At 42.3% G+C, this 20,066-nt stretch overlaps 1 protein-coding gene and 1 long non-coding RNA gene across 3 annotated transcripts in view; one reads left to right on the plus strand and one right to left on the minus strand.

Annotated features, from left to right (window-relative positions):
- Positions 1–20,066, plus strand: part of Lrmda (leucine rich melanocyte differentiation associated) — a 1,036,590-nt gene that overhangs the window by 1,007,149 nt on the left and 9,375 nt on the right. The window lies entirely within an intron of this gene.
- Gm10248 (predicted gene 10248) overlaps positions 11,542–20,066 on the minus strand; it is a 56,378-nt gene continuing 47,853 nt past the window's right edge. Inside the window, exons 3-4 of the long non-coding RNA NR_033550.1 lie at positions 14,471–14,545; positions 11,542–13,487 (exon numbers count right to left, since the gene is read on the minus strand). This is a non-coding gene — a long non-coding RNA (predicted gene 10248). The remainder of the gene's footprint in view (positions 13,488–14,470; positions 14,546–20,066) is intronic.

Below are 20,066 nucleotides of genomic sequence, written 5' to 3' on the forward strand. Positions count from 1 at the left end.
AAGATGCCTCTATATAACATGAGCTGAAGATGTGGACAGTTGGAGGATATTATAACTGTACCCAAAGCTAGGTCTCTTTGACATTTTAAATAAGATTTTAAAAAATTGTTATTTATGTGTATGTGTATGTCCAATGCCTGACTGTACATATGTGTACTACCTGCATGCAGGAGCCCGTGAAGATCAAAAGAGGGCCTCAGCTTCCCTCAGAATGGAGTTAAAGGCAGTTGTAAGCCACCATGTGGGTGCTAGGAACCTAATCTGTGTGGGGAAAAAGAGGCAGAAGGCAAGGTGACATCAACTGTGCTCAGCAACACAGGGGCTCTGTGTTGAGACAGGGGCAGTACAGGTAACCACTCATGTACTCAGCGAGATCATGGGTTCTTATTGAGATTTTAACTCTGAATTTGACACTCAGTAGCACGGTGCCTATAACAAAAGATGCTGTGTCTAGATGCACCAAAGAAGCCTCCAGAATCTTTTCGATCCAGTGTCACATGCCTTACCATCATCACCGGTGCTTAGTGTCCCCCGAGTCCCATTTGCCGTCCAACACCTCTGCTATCTCCTGTTTCTCTTTCTTCCCTTCTGAGATAAGCTTAATGAAAATTCACTGCCCTCTAGAATGGTAGCAGACGTGATTCTTATGATTATGAAAGGTTTGGAGGGAGACTAATTAGCGCTAAGAGACTCAAGTACTCAGTACGTGACAGTCACTGCCAACGCCCTTATGGGCAACATCTTATTAATTATGGGCACTAGGCAGGACCTTTATCCTCATTTTACAGGTGCACGTATTCAGAGACAGAGATCTGAACCCAGGTTATCTCACTTTTGAGCCTGTGACCTTGCATCTCCGATTTTAGTTGCTGAAGAATGTTTCTTTAAAACAAAAAAATAGAGCTGTCCAGTGTCATAAATAAGGTTCTACTATAGGGGATCTTCAGACAACCCCACAGAAAGAGATGCAGACCCCTGATAACCAGTGGAGTAACAGAGGGCCACGGTTCCCCAGGGATGACATGTCTCTGCCTCCTAATTTCACCCACTCGTCCTAGGTTCCGTTAGGGCCCCTAAACCTGTGTAAGAAGATGCTTTGAATTGCATACTGCTTTATTGGAAAGCTTTGCCATGTCAGATGGAAACAGGCTACGCCTTGCTGAGACCACTTCTTCCACAGTAGCGTGGGTAGTCCAGAGTGAAGAGATTTAATGGCTACTTTGACTTTGTTACTTTGATTTTCATTAGTTTCTGAAGATAAGGTATTCAAAGTCTGCGCCCAAGGGCTGACCTGTCAAGGGAAGGTGAAGTTATTTTTCATAAAATTGAAGAGTATGTCTTAGCCCACTAGCAGCAGAGAGGTCATGAGAAGGTCTGTATTTGGCTATAGATGGGTTCTCGGAAGCAGCAGGAATAGGTGTCTCATATAAATCTCCTAGGAAACTCTTTTTCCTTGCTTGCAAGAAGACTCCTAAAACCATTGAAGTTTGGAAATGTCTTTGGCTCTTACAAAAAAAGAAATCTTGAGAACTTCATGCATGAGTCCTGCATCTCCTCTGTACTCCCTTACAAATTCGTGACCTCTTAATTATTTGTGTGTGTGTGTGTGTGTGTGTGTGTGTGTGTGTGTGTGTGTGGTGTATCCCATTGAGTCCAGATAGCACTACTCATATGCACATGTATCGAGGGGCTGACCACTTGAGACTAGACAACCTATGAGGAACCTCACCTGTGGAGAAAACTGATTCTTAGTCTCTTAGCAACTGTTGTTCACCTGTAGCTCTTCATCAGTGGGTGAGACTTAAGTATTTGCTTTGTCCACATTGGCATGTCAGCTGGTGTTGTCTGTCATGCCTGCTTGTTCAGGAAGCCATGTTGCTAAGACTTCACAGGTGCATTTTTTTCTTGTAATTTCTAGGGGGTACTTGGCTTCTTTTCGTTCTATTTTTTTTTTCTCACAGTAGATCAGAACTGTTGGGACAAACCCTCAGATGTGATGGCTTTGTGCACTGGGAGTAAAGCTTTCACCAAGGAATTATACGAACTGCCTTATAAACTGATTTGGTGGTCCCCACGGAGAATGGAAACAATAGTCCCAAGGCTTCGTGGATTTGGATCTTGTTTAGACCTTCCCATTTTATGGGCAATCTGTAAAAGAAAGAAGGCAAAATAACATGAAGTGCCTCCTAAGACAGTTTAAAGGAGCAAGCAGTGAGATGTTCCCTATTAGCTACGTACTACAGTGTACACATAGGAAGCTCAATAAAGAGAATCAGGATGATGGGAGATGGGGTTGGAGGAAGAAGGCTGTGCTAAACTTTGCTGTGGGAAATGTCTCTCTGGAACATTCTCCTTGAAAAGAAGATTTGTCTTTGTAGCTAGAAAGTGTATGTTGACCATTTCATCACAAAATGAAGCCCAGCTCTCTTTAAAAGCCAGGAGTTACAGGAATAGTGTACTCTGCAGCCTTCTACGGGCCATAGATCCCTGAAATGACCTTTGCTATAAAGAAAATAACACAGAAGTAGGAGTGAGGGTAACTGAAAACTAACAAGAGGTTTTCCCTGTAATATTTTGTCTCCTTGAATACATGGCTGCTTACTTAACTGAGTGCTGGAACTAACAAAAGCTACCTAGCAGGCCTGGGAATTTCATGAGATGATGTTTTATAGAGTCCTGTACACAGAGCAGTCAGATAAGAGCTGGCACTGAGGCAAGCTGCAGCGGCCAACATGTTTGGGCATCTTCATAGGTCTTCTGACTTGGTCTCCAAGCCTGGTGCAGAAAAGATGTCTACAAAAAGCACCCTTAGATTTGAGAAATCTCCCTGCCCACTTTTTAATGGTAACATTCAGATGGCCTACGGATTCATTATCCACTGTACCATTGGAAAGATATATGCCCTCCCCATCAGTTGTCACAGTCTGGTCCTGTTTAGGGTGTCACCAGCTCTTCAGGTTCTTGGGGATAAGTTGAGGATTCTTCCTCTATGAGAGCCCAGCCTAGGTACTAAAGTTCTCAGAAACTGCAGTTGCCTGCCTAAGAGTATATGAAAGGACTTCATGTCTTTCACTCACACATGGGAAATTCATGCCAAGAACCTGCAGATCTGTGAACAGAGTAGCTGGTATGAAAAGAGGGCTTCCCGTAGAGTTCTTGATGGAGAGAAAGCCTGCCATCTTTCACTATGGGTGTGTTGGAGATGACTTTGGTCAACTTGGATCCACTGAGTTTTTTCCTGTATTACTGAGAGTGTTGTCTTCAGTGAATGAATGCTGAATGTCAGCTTATCTACATCAATGGTCCTGTTTTTACTTTCCTCATGTTAGTATAGTGAGGGTCTACTCACTCTTGAATACTGAGCCACCCTTGTATTTCTCAGATAACTTTATGCAGTCCTGCTGTATCTTTAAATATTGTTAGAGCCTAGGTACAGGCTTTTGTTGCAGATGTTTGAGCGCAGGTTCATGAGGTAAGCCATTCCATCGTTTTTAATATTATATTTCTCCAGTTTTGGTGTCAGTATAGTTGCTGATCTCATATAATAATTAAATGAATGATTCTCTTTCTTCAATCCTTAGAAAATGTTTTCTAGATTTAAAATTATTATTTTTTTGTTACATCTCTGGTTAAATTTGCTATTTGGTCTGGTGGCATCTTCTTGGGCCAATATTAAGTTGTGAGTTCAGTTTCTTAAATGGGTATTGAGTGTTCATTTATTTATTTATTTATTAGTGTGTTAGCTTTTATTTTAAAATGAAAAATTAACCTTACTTTTAATCACCATAGCCAGTGGGTAACAAGCACCTGGAGTTTTCACAACTTAATGACGGATGCTTCTGACATCTTATGGGCCTTCTGTTAAATGAGCAGAAAGCTTCAAGTGCTTGTATATGCCATTTTTACTCACCACACCAGGTGTTGTAACCACATTCTGACTTCTAGGAATAGTGATCAGGAGTCTGGGTTCAAAACTCAATGAGAAAGCAACCATGGCTGCACAGAGGTTGTATGTAAAGGAGAGTAATGACTAAATGTTTGGCGGGGCTGCAGCGGGCATGGTCAAGGATGTGTGGTAGACAGAACATGGGGAGAGAGAATAGGGAGAGGAATCCAAGGGAAGCTGGGGATGCATTAGAGGTGAAGGAGCATTTGAATGGGACGTCAAAGATAAGAGGACTGCGTGTGACATAAGGGATCCCTGTCACCTGAGTTACCAGAGGATATGTGAGGAATCAGCCCATTCAGCTTCTGGTACAGTCAGAACACTCTCTTCAGGAATTTGTTGTTTTATCAAAGGACCAACCCTCTAAAGAGGAAAGTGAACCATTCCCTTTGCTTCAGATGCCACAGTCCCTCTGTGTGTTTGTCAATAGGACTTGATGCTTCTGGTATAACCTTAATGCAGAGTGGACTTGATCTGGTATTGTTCTGTGCAAGTTCTTCAATCTTTAGACTTTCATTTAAACTGCCATTTTCATAGTTGTTATGAGAAATGAGCATCTTCTCCAAAGGAGAGGTAGCCCTTGAAGTGGTCACGGACACTCCACTTTAATCATAAGCCAGGAAAAATCACTTATCATTGGAGAGGACGGGCAGAAAGAAGAGAGGGAGGAGCCAACACAGGAAACTGAACACCGGGCTGCTAGACACTTTCTACCAAAGTTCACCCTCTGTAACCACTCTCAGTTATCCCTTGAGTGTGTTTTACATATTAGGCCACCTTAATCTGCTCTAATCAGATTCTGCTGAGTTCCCTGGCCTCTTGCTAGCTCATGAGAAACTGTCTTTGTATCAGTTCACAAATACCACTACCTCACCTAGGATGAATCAAGAGTAGCGATTCTCAACCTGTGGGTCATGCCCCCTTTGGGGGTTGCATATCAGATATTTGTATTATGAGTCATAACAGCAGTAAGATTACAGTTTGGATGTAGAAATGAAATAATGTTATGGTTTGGGGGTCACTACCACCATGAAGAACTTTATTCAAGGACCACAGCTTTAGGAAGGTTGGGAAGCACCAATAGAGAGTTTGCTCTGCAAAGGATATGTGTACTGCTTTGTCACTTTGCACACCCATGCTGGCTTCTAAGAACATCTGTTTCCATCTACCAGCTTGCAGATTCATTGCTTTAATTAATTAATGGAAGTGCTTTGGAAGCTAGGGCCTCTATCCTCAATTTCCATTTAAAGGTACCCAGTGACTTCTGCTTTAAAAATAGATGCCATTTAATTGATTAGCTTACTGGGATCCTAAGGTAAAGCTTAAAAGGCTTGTGACAGTATCAGTGATTTAAGTATTCATGAGTGTTTAGGGAAAACCTGAAAGCCTAGAGTTACTCTGGAGTTACTGTCATCAAGATTTTTAGCCCCAAGAATATGCTTGTTAAATGCATATGGTCAGTTAAAAGGAGCAAAGTATTATTTGGGGTTTCCAAAGTATCAATCCAGGGCTGGTGAGATGACTTAGTCAAGAGTACTTGTTACTCTTCTAAAAGAGCCAAAGCTCAGTTCCTAACACGCATGTGGATCAGCTCACAACAAATTTTAACTCCAGCTCCAGGGGATAAGACACCTTCTTCTGGCCTCCAAGGACACATGTACTCAGCACACAGACAGACAGACAGACAGACAGACACACACACACACACACACACACACACACACACACACACACACACACTTTATTTCTAATAGCAATTCTTTACAATGGATATTAATTTCTAATAGCAATTCTTTACAATGGATATTAGTTATTCACTGTGTGCAGGACTCTGATTAGGTCTTGACAGACTGCTGACCACAGGATCCTTGCTGTCACCCTCGAGCCTGGTTGTTTGGGGATGCTCATTCACTCAACAGAACCTGTGAACCAAGAGTAATGGCTTCCTACCAGGCTCTGGGAGGATTTGCTATGCAGGTCAAAGTTGTGTTTAGTGCTGCTGTGCACATAGATGACCAGACAGTTATCTAATGAGTACTGGTTTATGTAAATGACCTTCGATATTCTCGTATTCTCCCAGATTGAGGCAGGATGAGAAGGAAAAAAAAAACATCTTATTCATTATAATAAAGGAAGCTTTTGCTCACTAAAATCCACATTTTTCTTTCTCTTTTTGGAGGCCTTGACTTAGACTTCATAGTCTCCTACCAGGAGCAATATGTTTTAGCCTCAGAAATATCAGTGGAGGGTTCTTTGAGTAGGTGGGTGACCAAGATTTTTAAAAGTATCTTAGATATCCTTTCTCTCTTCACTGTCTGATGTCCAGAGGAGGTCTAAGTAGGAGATGGCATAACCATGGAAACCACACACGTTGGGAGCTGCCTGCCCTGGTCTTGGGAATGGAAAAGATGGAAACAACTATTATGTTGGGCATCAAGTGGAAGGGCTAATTTGCTGCTGCAGCCTGTTCCGTTGTTATTCATCTAGGACAGCTCCAAAATTGCTTCTGAATAAAACGATAAACTTTCAGGGTATATGCCCAGATATACCATCATTTGGCAAGGATAATACATATTCAGTAACAAGGTACCTCTAAGTTACCAGGAGGGGTGACAGGCAAGAGTGATCATCCTCATTTTAGGCATGACTACTGACTTTAATGTAAGTCTTGTGGCCTGCCAAAATTCCTAAGCCTAGACTAAAAAGCAGTGCATATTAACATGAAGGCTGTTTCTTAGTTCCATCATTCTGTCTTGTCTTACCATCTTCATTCTGTTCACATCTGAATGTATAACAGATACTCGTCCACTTTAATGTTGAATGTTTGCACATTGCCTGTCTTCTGCTACTGGGCCATTGTGTCCAAGAGCTGAGACCTAGCCATGACAATGTCCCTGTCCTGTTTGAAGGCAGAGTAGGGTCTCAGTAGATGGGGAATCATGTGAGAAGGTATGGCCCAAGGATTAGAAGGTACCTGCTCTAGTCAAGCATTTTGCAATGTAAAATTAAACAGGGGCTTACATTTGAGGAAAGGGGGAGAAGAACAGAGTAAATGAAATAGAGGAGAGAGAGAGAGAGAGAGAGAGAGAGAGAGAGAGAGAGAGAGAAGGAGGAGGAGAGAGAGAGAGGAGAGGGAGAGAGAGGGGAGAGAGAGAGAGAGAGAAGAGGAGAGAGAGAGGAGAGGGAGAGAGAGGGGAGAGAGAGAGAGAGAGAGAGAGAGAGAGAGAGAGAGAGAGAGAAGAGGAGAGAGAGAGGAGAGGGAGAGAGAGGGGAGAGAGAGAGAGAGAGAGGAGAGAGAGAGAGGAGAGGGGGAGAGAGAGAGTGGAGAGGAGAGGGAGAGAGAGAGGAGAGGGAGAGAGAGGGGGGAGAGAGAGAGAGAGAGAGAGAGGAGAGAGAGAGAGAAGAGAGGGGGAGAGAGAGAGTGGAGAGGAGAGGGAGAGAGAGGAGAGGGAGAGAGAGAGAGAGAGCGCACAGGACAGTAGGAGAGTATTAGTATAAGGAGAGAGTAATAGTTTTCCATCTCAAAGATATTTGAACAACTAATTGCCGTGTAAGAAAAACACATTGGCATGAAAGGATTTCAGTCATTGTTAGAGTAAGATGCTTAAATAGGCCATCCAAGAGGAATCAGGAAAGAAGGCAAAGATACTTTACACAAAGCTAGCAACTATTTGTGAGGTCCTTGAGTGATGAGCATCATATGTCAGGATTATCATCATAACCCTTTTCTGTTTGAAATGATAACTGTGGGAGATTTAAAGGGACAGTACTTTGAACATTCACATACTCTTTACCGGAATGGAATCTTCTCTTGATATTTTGGTACATTTACTGTTTCTCTGAGTCTGCATGTGTATATACACATCTTAATGAGATACTTAAAAAACTGCAGACACTACCACACTTCTTTCTTAAACACTTCAGTCAGCATATCCTATGAATAAATACATGTTTCTGTGAAATCCTATTAGTAAATCTTTGAAAATTAACACAGATGCCAAGTCTTGCCTAATTATGTAACCCAGACTCCTTAAGCTTTCCCAGTCTTCTCCATAGTGCTTCTTGTATCTAGTCGAGGTTTACATGCTCCAATATATCAAGTCTTCTTAAATCCAGGACAGCGGTTCTTAACATGCTACCCTGGGACCTGTTATCTTTAGGACAACCAGAAGACCTTGTCAAAGATGAAAACACTGGAGTTATCTCCAGATCCACTAATGAGAGGCCTCAGGACAGAGGCATACAGCAGCAGTCTATGTTCTGAAAACACCCCGGGTGGTTCTGATGAAACTCAAGAGCCACTGAAGTAGTACCCACCTCCCATCTTCTTTCTGTGACTTTCAGGATTTCCCTATATGCATTCATATGGGCACATATGTGTGCGCAGGTGCACGGGCATGTAGAGGTCACAGGACAACCAGATATCATTGGGCAGAGGTTGATGTTGAATGTCTTACTCCCTTTCTGTCCACCTCATTATTTGAGACCAGCAGATCCAGAGAGCCATTTGTGTCTGTCTGCCTCCTGCTCCAGTTCTGAGGATATATATGTGGCATTATAAATGTATATTGTACCTGGCCTTTTTAAAATATGGGTAGTAGGGTTCTAAACTCACGTTATCCACTTACATGACAGACACTTTAATACTGAATCTTCCAGGCCCCCTTACTATCTTTTGAGAAAATGACCAGAACTTTGTCACGTGGGCTCAAGCGGCTGGCTAGTGATTTTCAAAGGATCGACTTCTTTCTGCCTCTGTGCTTACCACAGTTGTAATCCAAGCATGTGCCACAAAGCCTGACTTTTTAGATGGTTCTGTGCACATAAACTCAGGTCCTGCTGCTTGCATGGCAAGTGCCTACATGACTGAGCCATCTTATTGCTCTGGCTTTTTAGAGTTTCCTTTTTCTAAATGTTCAGATGAGTTTGGTTGTGCGACGAAACACACTGAACATTGTCTTCTCATTGTTTCCTTGGGTTTTGACTCAGGCTTAAGAGCTAAGCTAAACCCAGGTGAAGCTGGGTGTATTTTATAGTATCATGTTCACAGGCTCATGCCATTCAATCGTACTTTTGCTAGCGTGGAATGCTTGGTTTAGCATGACCAACATATGGACCCGACTCAAAAAGTATATGTCCCCCATTTTCATTAGTAACTAACTCAGTGACAACCTGCTTGTGTGACAATCCCATTTCCTGGTGAAGTTTTACCCATTGACAATAATCACCTAACTTCCTGCCTTGGAGAATGCTGACCTCCCGGAAGTACAGCTTCACCTTTTTCATGATCTCTGCCCAGACAGGATGTCCCTGGTTTGCTTGGTTTTCTGTACCATCACTTGAATTGGTTGTTCCTTCAAGCCAGCAACTCTGGTTATTTATAGTATGTTGGGAGTCCTGCACACATGTGCCTGTAGCTCTTTCCAAATAATAATTTTTTTTTTTACAGATACCCACCCACACCCTCTTTCCTCCTCTCTTTCCAGTTTTCTAGGGTAGCTCCATACCTAAGTGACTTCAAGCCATACAAATATATTATCACACTGTCCTGGTCAAAGGTCAGCTACAAGTTCCTGAGAGACCAACAGAAAATCTGTGTTCTTGCCTTTCTTTCCCAGTTTCTAGAAGGTAGCTTTCCCTAGCCTCTAGAAGCTATACATATTCTGTGCCCCTTGATTTCTTTCTCCATTTTCAAAGCCAGGGACTTTGTATCTCTCTAAACATGTCTCTCATTGTAGCCACAACCTTAAATGTTTTCCTCTTTTAATGATCCATATGATTAAACAGAGACTGATCGGAGAGCTGAAAACTTGTACCCAACATCTACCTCCATTGCCTCCTTTCCCTTGTCAGGTGACATTTTTCAAGCTTCAGAGACAACACTATAGAAGTCTTGGAGGGCATCCCTCTGCCTCCCAACACTATAGAATTCTTGGAGGGCATCACTCTGCCCCCCCCCAACAAATTCCCTCAATTTAAAAAATTTCTTAGCCAGACAGTGGTGGCACATACCTTTAATCTCAGCACTTGGGAGACAGAGGCAGGTGGTTTTCTGAGTTTGAGGCCAGCCTGGTCTTCAGAGTGAGTTCCAGAATAGACACAGCTACACAGAGAAACCCTGTCTCGAAACAAACAAACAAACAAACAAACAAACAAAACAAAAAAAAACCAAACAAACAAACGAAAAAATTGTTTTTCTTTTGTCTCATTGTAAAACTCCCTGAAAAACCTTGGTAAACTTAATTCCTTCACTCTGAGCTCTGCCTGGAAATACCAACGAGCGTGATTGCACCTGTGACCCCCAGGAAGCAATCCACTACTGACTTCTAGATTTCTCTACAGTTTTGTGTGTTTGTTTGTTTGTATTTTTAACATTGGAAATATGCTGACATTTGGAATGTAGCTGAAGGACACATGTCCAAAATTAGCTTGTGTATTTATGTCAGTAATTGAATGTACAATTAGGTTACTTATACTCAGTTCAGGGGAGGGGGATTTGCTTTTCCCAATATTTGCATTTTCTTTTGTATGTGGAAAAATGTATACACATAAAGAGACATTTTAGAACGGTGGTTCTGCCTGGGTCCCTCCACACACTATTTCTATCTATCCATTCCACACTCTTAGGATCTACAGTTTGTTCTAAGGTTTCTTTTGTAAAACATAGAGATCACTGTGGTGTGTCTAATCTTTTGTTTGTTTGCTTGTTTTTCAAGACAGGGTTTTTCTGTGTAGTCCTGGCTGTCCCGGAACTCACTCTGTAGACCAGGTTGGCCTCTAACTCAGAAATCTGCCTGCCTCTGCCTCCCAAGTGCTGAGATTAAAGGCATGTGCCACCACTATCCAGATGGTGTACTTAATCTTACATTTACTTCATACATCAAAATATCTGAGTAAACAATATTTATTTGCTCCTTGCATTTTTACTAGGTAGATAAAAAGACAAGCTAATATTTACATAGTTACTCACATACACATACAATATATATCATGGCCCACACTATATCATGTAGTCATGGGGGTTATCAAAAGAGGTAATTATCAAATATTTTCTTGACTTTTACATTTTTTTTTTGCATGAAGTAGTCAGAACACACAGAGACTATTGGAATCCAAGCTGAATGTTCATCATTTTTGAAAGTACATTTGTTGTTGTTGAGCAGTGGTGGTACACACCTGTAGTTAGAAAATATGATTTTCCATATTATTTAGCTTGTTATAACAAGAAACATTTTTTTTATATTTGCAAGTTAACACAACAAGAAAGAAAATATATCCCAAGGAAATGTCTTCTTGGCGTGTCTTATGCTAACCCCTCACTCTGCCAAGATCCAGCTACCCCTGTTTCCAGGTTTGCAGAACATTCTGTCATGTACGTACTCTCACTAGTTTTGATCACAGCTGATTTTACTCAACAAGAATCTCCTTTTCTGGCCTCTCACTGCTTCAAGTCCAGAGTCTGGTCGTCCTTTTCTAATCACTGACTTTTCTAATCACCTGGTGTTTCCCTACCCTCTTACTTTTTGGGGTTAAAATTCCATTGGTGAAGTATTCATTCCATCTAGTTTGCAAGGAATGTCTTTTTTTTTTTTTTTTTTGGAAAGTATGCTGGCATGTGCCATGGAACTAGCTGCTCTTTAGGAAAGTTGAGACAGGTCAGGAAGTGAAAAGGAGCAAAGCTATTTCAATTCAGAAGTCAAAACTCCAAGGAAGGCTAGATAGACGCCATGTTGGGGACCAAGGGTGTTAGAGATTCTGGAAGGAATGCAGGACAAACCATAAAAGACAAAAGAGGGACACAGAGAGAAAGGGATAATGAAACCATATCAACCAGCACAGAACGCCTGCAAGGCTGATACCCAGTAGAAAGATTAACCTTCTAGAATGTTCCTTTGGCATGAGCAACCCAGATAGAAAAAAAAGATAGAAAAGTCTTACATATCTTTGCTCTGAACCTTTGTTGTTTGGCTCCACCTCCCTCCTCTGAGTGACAGGATCCTCTTGTGCCCCAAGAGGATGCCTTAAAGATCCGCAGGTGCCACCACTGTCTAGGGTAGGTGGGAATACTGTGAAAGTCAGGCCACCACTGTCACTATTCGGCTGTGCATCCTGGTACTTTCTGGCCTGCTCCACTCTAGCCAGTTGTAATTGAGTAGGCGAATAATGTGGCCTCAGAGCACTGTTGAAATTTTAAATCAATAAAGAAGAAACATAAGCCAGTGTGTGGCACAGGGTGATTAAGTACTGTCTGTAGGAAGAGCTTTATCCTCTGCCACATTTCTGTTGAAACCCTGAGAAACTCGAAGAAGATGGAATTGAGTGAAAACATTAAAATTGATGTCAGATACCAAATGCAGTAAAGCAGCTGCAACTTTGACAGGTAATCAAGACTGGGTGACTTTTGGTTCTGATTTAGCAAAATATGATCAACGTGTTCACACCCACAGCACACACAACAGTTTACAAGAGGACATACAGAACACATGCTCAGAACAACTTAGTTACATGCCATACACAGGTATGCATATGCCCACGTAGTCACCCAAGAAGTAACTCTGCATTGTTACCGTAAGTATATAATCCCATCTACCAGCTTGCACTATACTCTGACTTTGATGAAAAGTCAGCAGTACAAGGGGAAATCTCTTCATCAGAAAACTCAATAGAAAGGAAAAAAAGAAGCATTCCCAAGACATTGTCATGTATTGCTGGTTATTTTTGGTGGTTAAGAGAATTATTTGAAAACAAAGAAACCTTTCACAAAGCCTCCAAAATACAAAAGATTTAATAACATTTACATCTGTGTATCAGCCATGTCTGTAATGCAAGTCATGAATAACACATCAACCGGCACAGAGAAAGCACAGAAGTCCTCACACATCATTTAAAATCCACCCCACCCCATCGTCAGCGGAATCAAATACACAGCAGGAACAGTTCCAGTTCACACACACACAATATAGTCACTGAAGATGAAAATGTATTAATTATGTTTCTCAAGGTTCAGAGAGAGATAGCAAGGTTCACTAAACTGGTCCAACTTCTCAATTGAAAAATCCATACCAAAAGACCCTCCTGGGCTGCCTCTGGATTTTGAAGAAACAACAGAATGGTTGCTCATGTATATTTGTCTTGTGTGTGGCTGATCAATTAAGTCTGCAGTTGGGGCTCCATCTCGCCTTCATACTGTGCTGAAAATGGAGGCTGTTAAAAGTGAGTAAGTTAAGAAAGGAAGAAAGAAGAAGAGTAAAAGAAGTAAAAGGCTTTTCTAGTGAGGAATACATAAGTCCAGGGAGTGTCCAGTGCAAGTCTGCCACGCAGCGAGCTTCCTCGATCAGCCCCTCTGCCATCTGTGGATCCCCAGGAATCTTCTCGAACTTCCAAAAGCAGTGGGTCCTTAGATTCTATCAGCTTGTGATCTATCTCTGGACCAGTTTTTGCTATGTGATGGAGAAGGATGAGTTGAGAGAGAGATGATCTAGGAGTTTTTGGTGTTTATTATGTATTCTTCAAATTGGTATTTACTGTTTGTTCCTAGGAGCTGGAGGACATTGAAAAATGTTCACTTTAGATGAGCACTTTGTTTCTCTATGTAGAGTAGTACTTTCATTACCTTTGTCTCTAATCTTTGCCCAGCTTCCCTTTCCTCTCCTGTTCATTGTATTTCTTCTATCTCAGGGCCTTCCTCTGTGGATGCTGCAGCATGTAGGAGGAATTCCCTTCGTATCTCATTTCAATATGAAGTTTCGGGTCTTTCACTGAGGCAGAAGGTTAACAGTCCTTTCTCTCTGTACTTCAGAGGCGTAATTCCTAGAGAGTGTTTCAGGGCAAGTGGGGTGTAATTGCTAAATAATATAGTCATTCTTGTTTTAAATGAGAAATATTTCCATCATTCCTGATGTGTGTGTGTGTGTGTGTGTGTGTGTGTGTACATGGGCAGACCCTGAGAGATGAGGCTTCTGCAGAAAGGGAAGCTCCAGCTATCCTAGGGGAGTTTGCACATTTACCCATTTAGGTTTTAAATGCTGTGTTGCATGCTGGGCCTTTTAGGCACTTGGGATTATGTATAATAGATGACCTGCTTTTACAGGGATGCATGCTATACAGATGTAAATGTTATTATAGCTTTTATATTTTATGTTCTTGTTGAAAGATCATTTTGTCTTTGAGTAATACTGCCATTCAATTCTTTCTTGGGGGAGGGTGGCAGAGGAGGAGGGGGTTATCTTTAAAAGAGAATATGAACTCGATATTGCACATCATATATTTCTTAAAAGTAATTTGGAATTTTAGGGTCTGGGATCGGGGCTGACTGATACACTGCCGTGATGAGATATAACCCTTAGAAAATAACAGCACTCGCACATGCCTGCATCTGCCCAACCTCATAATTCACTTTCACATTGGATTATGGATGTCTGCGTTCACTGAGTCTATCTTCCCTTTAGGTATTATTTCAGCCCTTTGAGATAATAAGGAAAGTTTAATTGCGTTGTTAATTGATTTTTTGCACAACATTATTACCTTGATTGATTGCAGAGTTGATGAAAATGTTAGACACAGGCAGCGTGGAGTCTCAGCCGGGCAAGGAGTGGGAGCCTTGTGGAGAATAGATAACCTTGATGTTAAGGGCTATATCCTTCAGATATGTCTTCCCGTGACATATTGATGGCCCTCGAAAAGGGAAAAGCTGATTGTATGCAGAATGCAATCATTAAACCCACTTCAGTTCACTGTTGATTAATTTGTTTTTTTCCTGAAGGATCTAGTTATAGGGAAGGCCTCACTTGTACCAACCGCAACCATTTCCTAGGCCCCAGATGGCTTAACCCTCTAGGTGAAGAGAAGGAATAAGGCTGGTGGGGCTAAGTATGAGCAGAGGGAGGTGTTTGATGCTCACAAGGCATCTCCATCCCCTGGAGAGTGCTCGATCAACCCTCCAAAAGTATCAGTATGTTAGTTAAAGTGTCTATAACCAGGAACCCTTTGCTTAGGGTATAGGACACAGCCTCAATGGCTTGTTTAGTAAGGCTTATTTTCACCTTACAGTGGTATCTATGGATGACACAAGACAGGAAGGAATGTTGTTATTTAAAATTTCTATAAGCTTATCCCGTGCTTGGTGACTTGGGGTGTCACTGATCTGTCAGTGTTTGTGTCTGTCAGCTTTCTGTCACCATGACCAGATGCTTGGGACAAGTGACAATTAAAGCAGATGGCTTAGGAGATTCTATCTGTAATCAGCTGGCCCTGTTGCTTTTGGACCTGTGGTAAGGTGGTATACCGTGTAAGAACTTGCAGCATAGCAAACCATGCACCTTACAGAGTGGGTACAAAAGGAATACATAAAAGGGGACAGGTCCCTCTGTCCCCCTCTCCAAGACTATGCCTACAATAACCTTGGAGTGTTTGCACTGTGGTGACAGAATACATGAGCAAAATAAGTAAACGGAGAAAGGGCTTCATTTGATTCATGGTTTTAGTTGATCATGGCAAGAAAGATGTGGCAAAGAGGCCCATCTCATGGGCACAGGAAGACCAGGGAGGGTACACTCATATTTACAGATTTTGTCACCCTTTCCTGGATCCCAGCCTCTGAGATTAGGCAAGAGAGGAAATCTTGACGTCATAATGTTCCCCGGGAAAACCTTCACATGCGCTTCTCAGCCCCATCTGTTGCCAGTCAGCCATCATATCTAACTGCTTCCACTAAGGCTCCATTATGTGCCAACATCTGTGAGAGAGACTATTGTGTTAGAGGTCCATGAGGGACATTTATGATCCAAACCACAGCAAGATGGGCAGCAGTGAGAATCTGGAGGTCCCTAATACACTCGCCATTAACTTCTCTCCCTGCCCTGAATGACTCTTCCCTGTTATCACCATTACTGCCATGTCTAAAACCATCTTCATTGTCCCAAAATCCAAGTTGATTGAAAAACCTGGTCTTCCTTCTCTTTTCACCCATCTTGATCTATCATCAATCCCAGAAATCTTCTGCTGAGACCTAGGGTATAGGATACAGCCACTACAGCTTGTTTAGCAATGACCTTGAGGCTCGGAATACTGGTTTCAGAGGAGGGACTGGCTTTACACACTTTCTAATGCAATAACTCTAGAAAATCTCTGCATTCTAAGGTGGGTGGGCAGCTTCCCCTGGAGCCCCGTCACTTTAGATACTTTTCACTTATGGAACATTCTGTCTTGTTTTGCCCTATCTTCCCTCTATGGCTGTCCCCATTACTTATTCAAACCAATTTTTAATTGCATAGCATTGTTGGAGGCCGACCAAAAGTTACATCATCTTCCTGGGGTCATGTGGGCTTCAAAGGCAAGAAGAGAAATGGCTCAGGAACACCCCTTCCCTACCCCAGCACCACAGAACATCATGGTGACAGCCTCACTTCTCCTGTCTGCCCCACCTCCTCCATTACAAGTCTTTCTTCTCCTCAACTAACCACTGGTGCACAGGGAGTGTAATATCCACAGTCTTGGCCCTCAATTACCGTAATGGCTTATAATGAGATTTTGGCCAAGTAGCAGGTAGCTGGTTATTGCTTCCTGCTCAGCGTGGGCAATGTCTATGCTGTTAATTTGTGTTACTGAATGTGGCTCAGAGCTGGGCATCAAACTGTCAGAGCCAGATGTATTCTATTAGGCTATACTGGACAATAGGCAATCTTTGTTTTTCCAGTATGGAGGCATGTTAACTTACCACAGGGTGAATCCAGACAAATAAGAGTCAAACTAAAACAAGGGGGTGATATCTTAAGTCATCAAAGTAGTACATTCCAGGGACAGATAACACCTGGCATCACCTACTGTCACTACTGTTTCTCTGCCTGGGACTGCTCCATTGACAGGCAAAAAACAAAACAAAACAAAATAAAACCTTCGTAAGATTGCTGGGGAGACTGGTAACTTCATTAAGTTTTAATGAGGCTAACCCTAATGAAGGCCTTTCTAATGTACTTTGTATTTACTAGGCTTTCATCTTGAGCAAGAAATAGGGTCCAGAAAGTTTCTAGTGCTCTTGTGTGCTTCTTTGTCTTGATGTACACACATGTGTGCATGTATATATACACACATACATAAAAGCATGTGTCAAGAAGGTGGAGGATGGGTAGTTGAAGACATTCAGGAGTACAGTTTGTTAGTGTCCAAGTATTGTGATTCTGCAACAGTAGACTTTTGGACACACACTTTTGGACAGAGAGAGCTAGAGGCAGGGGTGGGAGAAAGAAGAAAGGAAGGAATGAAGAAGGGGGGAGGGGTGGGTAAGAGGAAGGGAGAGACAGACAATGTAAATTTCATTCAATTAGATCAAATATCAACAGATCCTCTTTGTTTTTCTTTGAGAGAGGCAATTTTGACTACCCTAGAACTAAGAAAGATTATGATATCATCTATGGAGAACCAGTTCACTTGGATTTTAATGGAGGGCAGACGGAGTTTGGGTCAGTGTGCTCAGGGAGGAAGCCCTTTAGGGGCTTGAATTACAACAATCTCAGTTGTTACTACATTTGCTTAATTTCGTCTGAGAGTTCCATCCTGCCCCTCCCTGACCTCTTTTCTAAAAACCTGGGTTTATTTTCAATAACTCCTTGGATAAATTTCAGCCCAAGGAAGCACACAGAACTGTAGAGAAAGCCCTGCCTCCACCTTTTGATGCTAGCCCTCGATGAGAACAGATCTGAAACCAAAATGTGAATGTCTTCTTAAGAGCACAGCCAGCACCCCTGTTCACACTCTGCCAGGAAACCCCACTTCTCAGGTGTGTTCATAGAGGGGCCTGGCAGCTTGGAGGAGGAGCAAAGATATCTGGAAAGCTGTTTTCCCAATTCCCCCTGCTCTGTACTTCATAAATCATGTTTTACAGGCTCACCCCCAGTCCTACCCCATTCTCTGCTTTCTTCTCCTGTTAATGCAATCAGCATGCCACTAAAATAAAACCCCAAAATGGGAGAAAGCTTGAATGTCCAAATATTGTGCATCTTTTTTTTTTTCTTATTTCAGTGCTGAAGTTTGAACTAAGGGCCTGATACTGTGCTAGACAAGAGCTGTCCCTCGCTTCAGTCAGTCATTACTTATCTGTTTTAGGTGCCATTTGTTTTCTGGCTGCTCTTGGGAAGCAAATAAAACTTCTATTTACTAGAGTGCAATACAGTAAGATCTTCAACTAGCCAGATTCTTTGTGTCTCTAACTTTAAATATGAATAAAAATGAGGGCATTTACTTTACCAAAGAAAAGGGCAGGGTGGGGAGGGGCCTTTAGGTTGTTCTAGAACAGACTTTCTTAAAGATCATTCTGCAACATTATCTGGGAATTTTCCAAAAGAAACAAATTTCTCGTCCCAGACTCAGACCCACTAAATTGGAAGTTTTGGGGATGGTCCCCATGGAGAGAAAGTCAAGGAGAACCAGTTCCTAGGGAGAGGACACCCAACTCTTTGGCATGTCAAATGTATGGGCTCCGAAGCACCCTTAGGCCATTGTGCTCAGTCCACAAATATCAACTTAGATATGGGGAGACGTCTCAGTGGGAAGCAAACCTGAGGAGTCATGTTCCATCTCTTAAGACAAGCATGCGTGATAAAGCCAGGCATATTGCTATGTACTTATCACCCCAGCCTAGAGAGTCCTGGAAACCCACTGTAGCTGAATGGGTAATCTGTAACCCCCCCCCAAAAGGCTGTCTTAAAAGATAGAATAAATTGAAAAAATGACAGATGAGGCTGCCTTCTGACTTCCATCACCAGTCTATACAAATTATTTGTTGAACACCTAAGATGTAGCTTGGGCTTGGTGGTGTGTGTGTGAATCTGCTGTCTGAACCCTTCTGAAGTCTGTGCAGAGGAAGGATGCTGTGTTTCTGAGTAGCATTCACTTCTCCCACCCCCACCCCCACCCCCATCTTACTTCCTGATTGTGTCATCCTCACTGGTAACCCTCAACTGCAGCCACTCTGGCAAATCTAGTGAGACTGTTGCTTTTATGGGTGAGAGAGAACTCAAAGTTTCCACTTAATCATGAGATAATAATCTAATTAATTAACTGGGCCCCACCTTTCCTTTGTGGCTGCTTTGTCACACGACTGTTACATTGAGAGAATGCCTAGAAAGAGGGCAGGAGCCCTGTCCTGCTTGCTAGGGCTTCTGCTGCACTCTGCGCTGTGTTACTTGGGGTGGAGGGAGAAGAACCAAGTAACTGGTTTTTGTCATCTTGGGTTGAATCCTCTCAATTATTTTCATTCCATGTGATTTTAGTTTAGAATGCCATTTCCTGGACTTTAAAACCAGGTTGGGCTTAATATCTGTGGAAGCTGCACATACCAATGTCTCTTAGAGTATGGGAGGTCACTCGGTTGCTGTTCTCAGTGTGAGTGATGACTCTGGACTAGATATTCTGAGAAGGGACGGAAGACACTCATTGGGTTTTAAGCAAGAAAAACCTGCCTTTAAAAAAGCAGCAGCCATGATTTCTGTGTATTGACCCAATGGTCACTTGAGTCAAAAAATAAAAATAACTTAAAATATGCTCCCAGAGAATGGTAACTCCACGCCAATGGATGTCACTTTTCTTTGGGGGAGTGCCCATGGTACAAGTGCTTTTTGTTTCCTTTTTCTAAGAGAGGATCTGTTTTTATTGGTTTGCATGCTTCTTTATATTTGTGCAGGTAGTATTTAAAAACAAAAAACAAATCCAAAACCAAAGCCCTGAGCTAAAACTAACCATGGCTGGTAAGGAAGACTAGTCCCCTGAAACGGAGGCAGAAGGAACCTAAATGTGTCATAGAGAGGGGGGCCTTTGGTAGCCTCAGTCCCAGATAGCCTTCAGCTCAGATTGGGTAAACATGACATATTGATCATTACAGAACGTGTAATTGGTGACCACAAGCACAGTGTGGCTTTAATGGCCTTCCCTGAATAGTTGCCCTTATTTATTTAAAGAAAGCCGTGGCTGTTTCCTAACTGCATGCTGCCCTCTAGTGGCTACGATTCTGACTTCAAAAGATGAAGTGGAAAGGATAAATACAGAGATATTGGGAGTGGTGGAGGGGGTGTGATTGTGTCTCTGTCTCTGTCTCCCTTCCTTCCTCCCTCTACTTTTCTTTCACCCC

The sequence above is a fragment of the Mus musculus genome, chromosome 14 (assembly GCF_000001635.26).
Source record: "Mus musculus strain C57BL/6J chromosome 14, GRCm38.p6 C57BL/6J".
Taxonomy (NCBI): domain Eukaryota; kingdom Metazoa; phylum Chordata; class Mammalia; order Rodentia; family Muridae; genus Mus; species Mus musculus.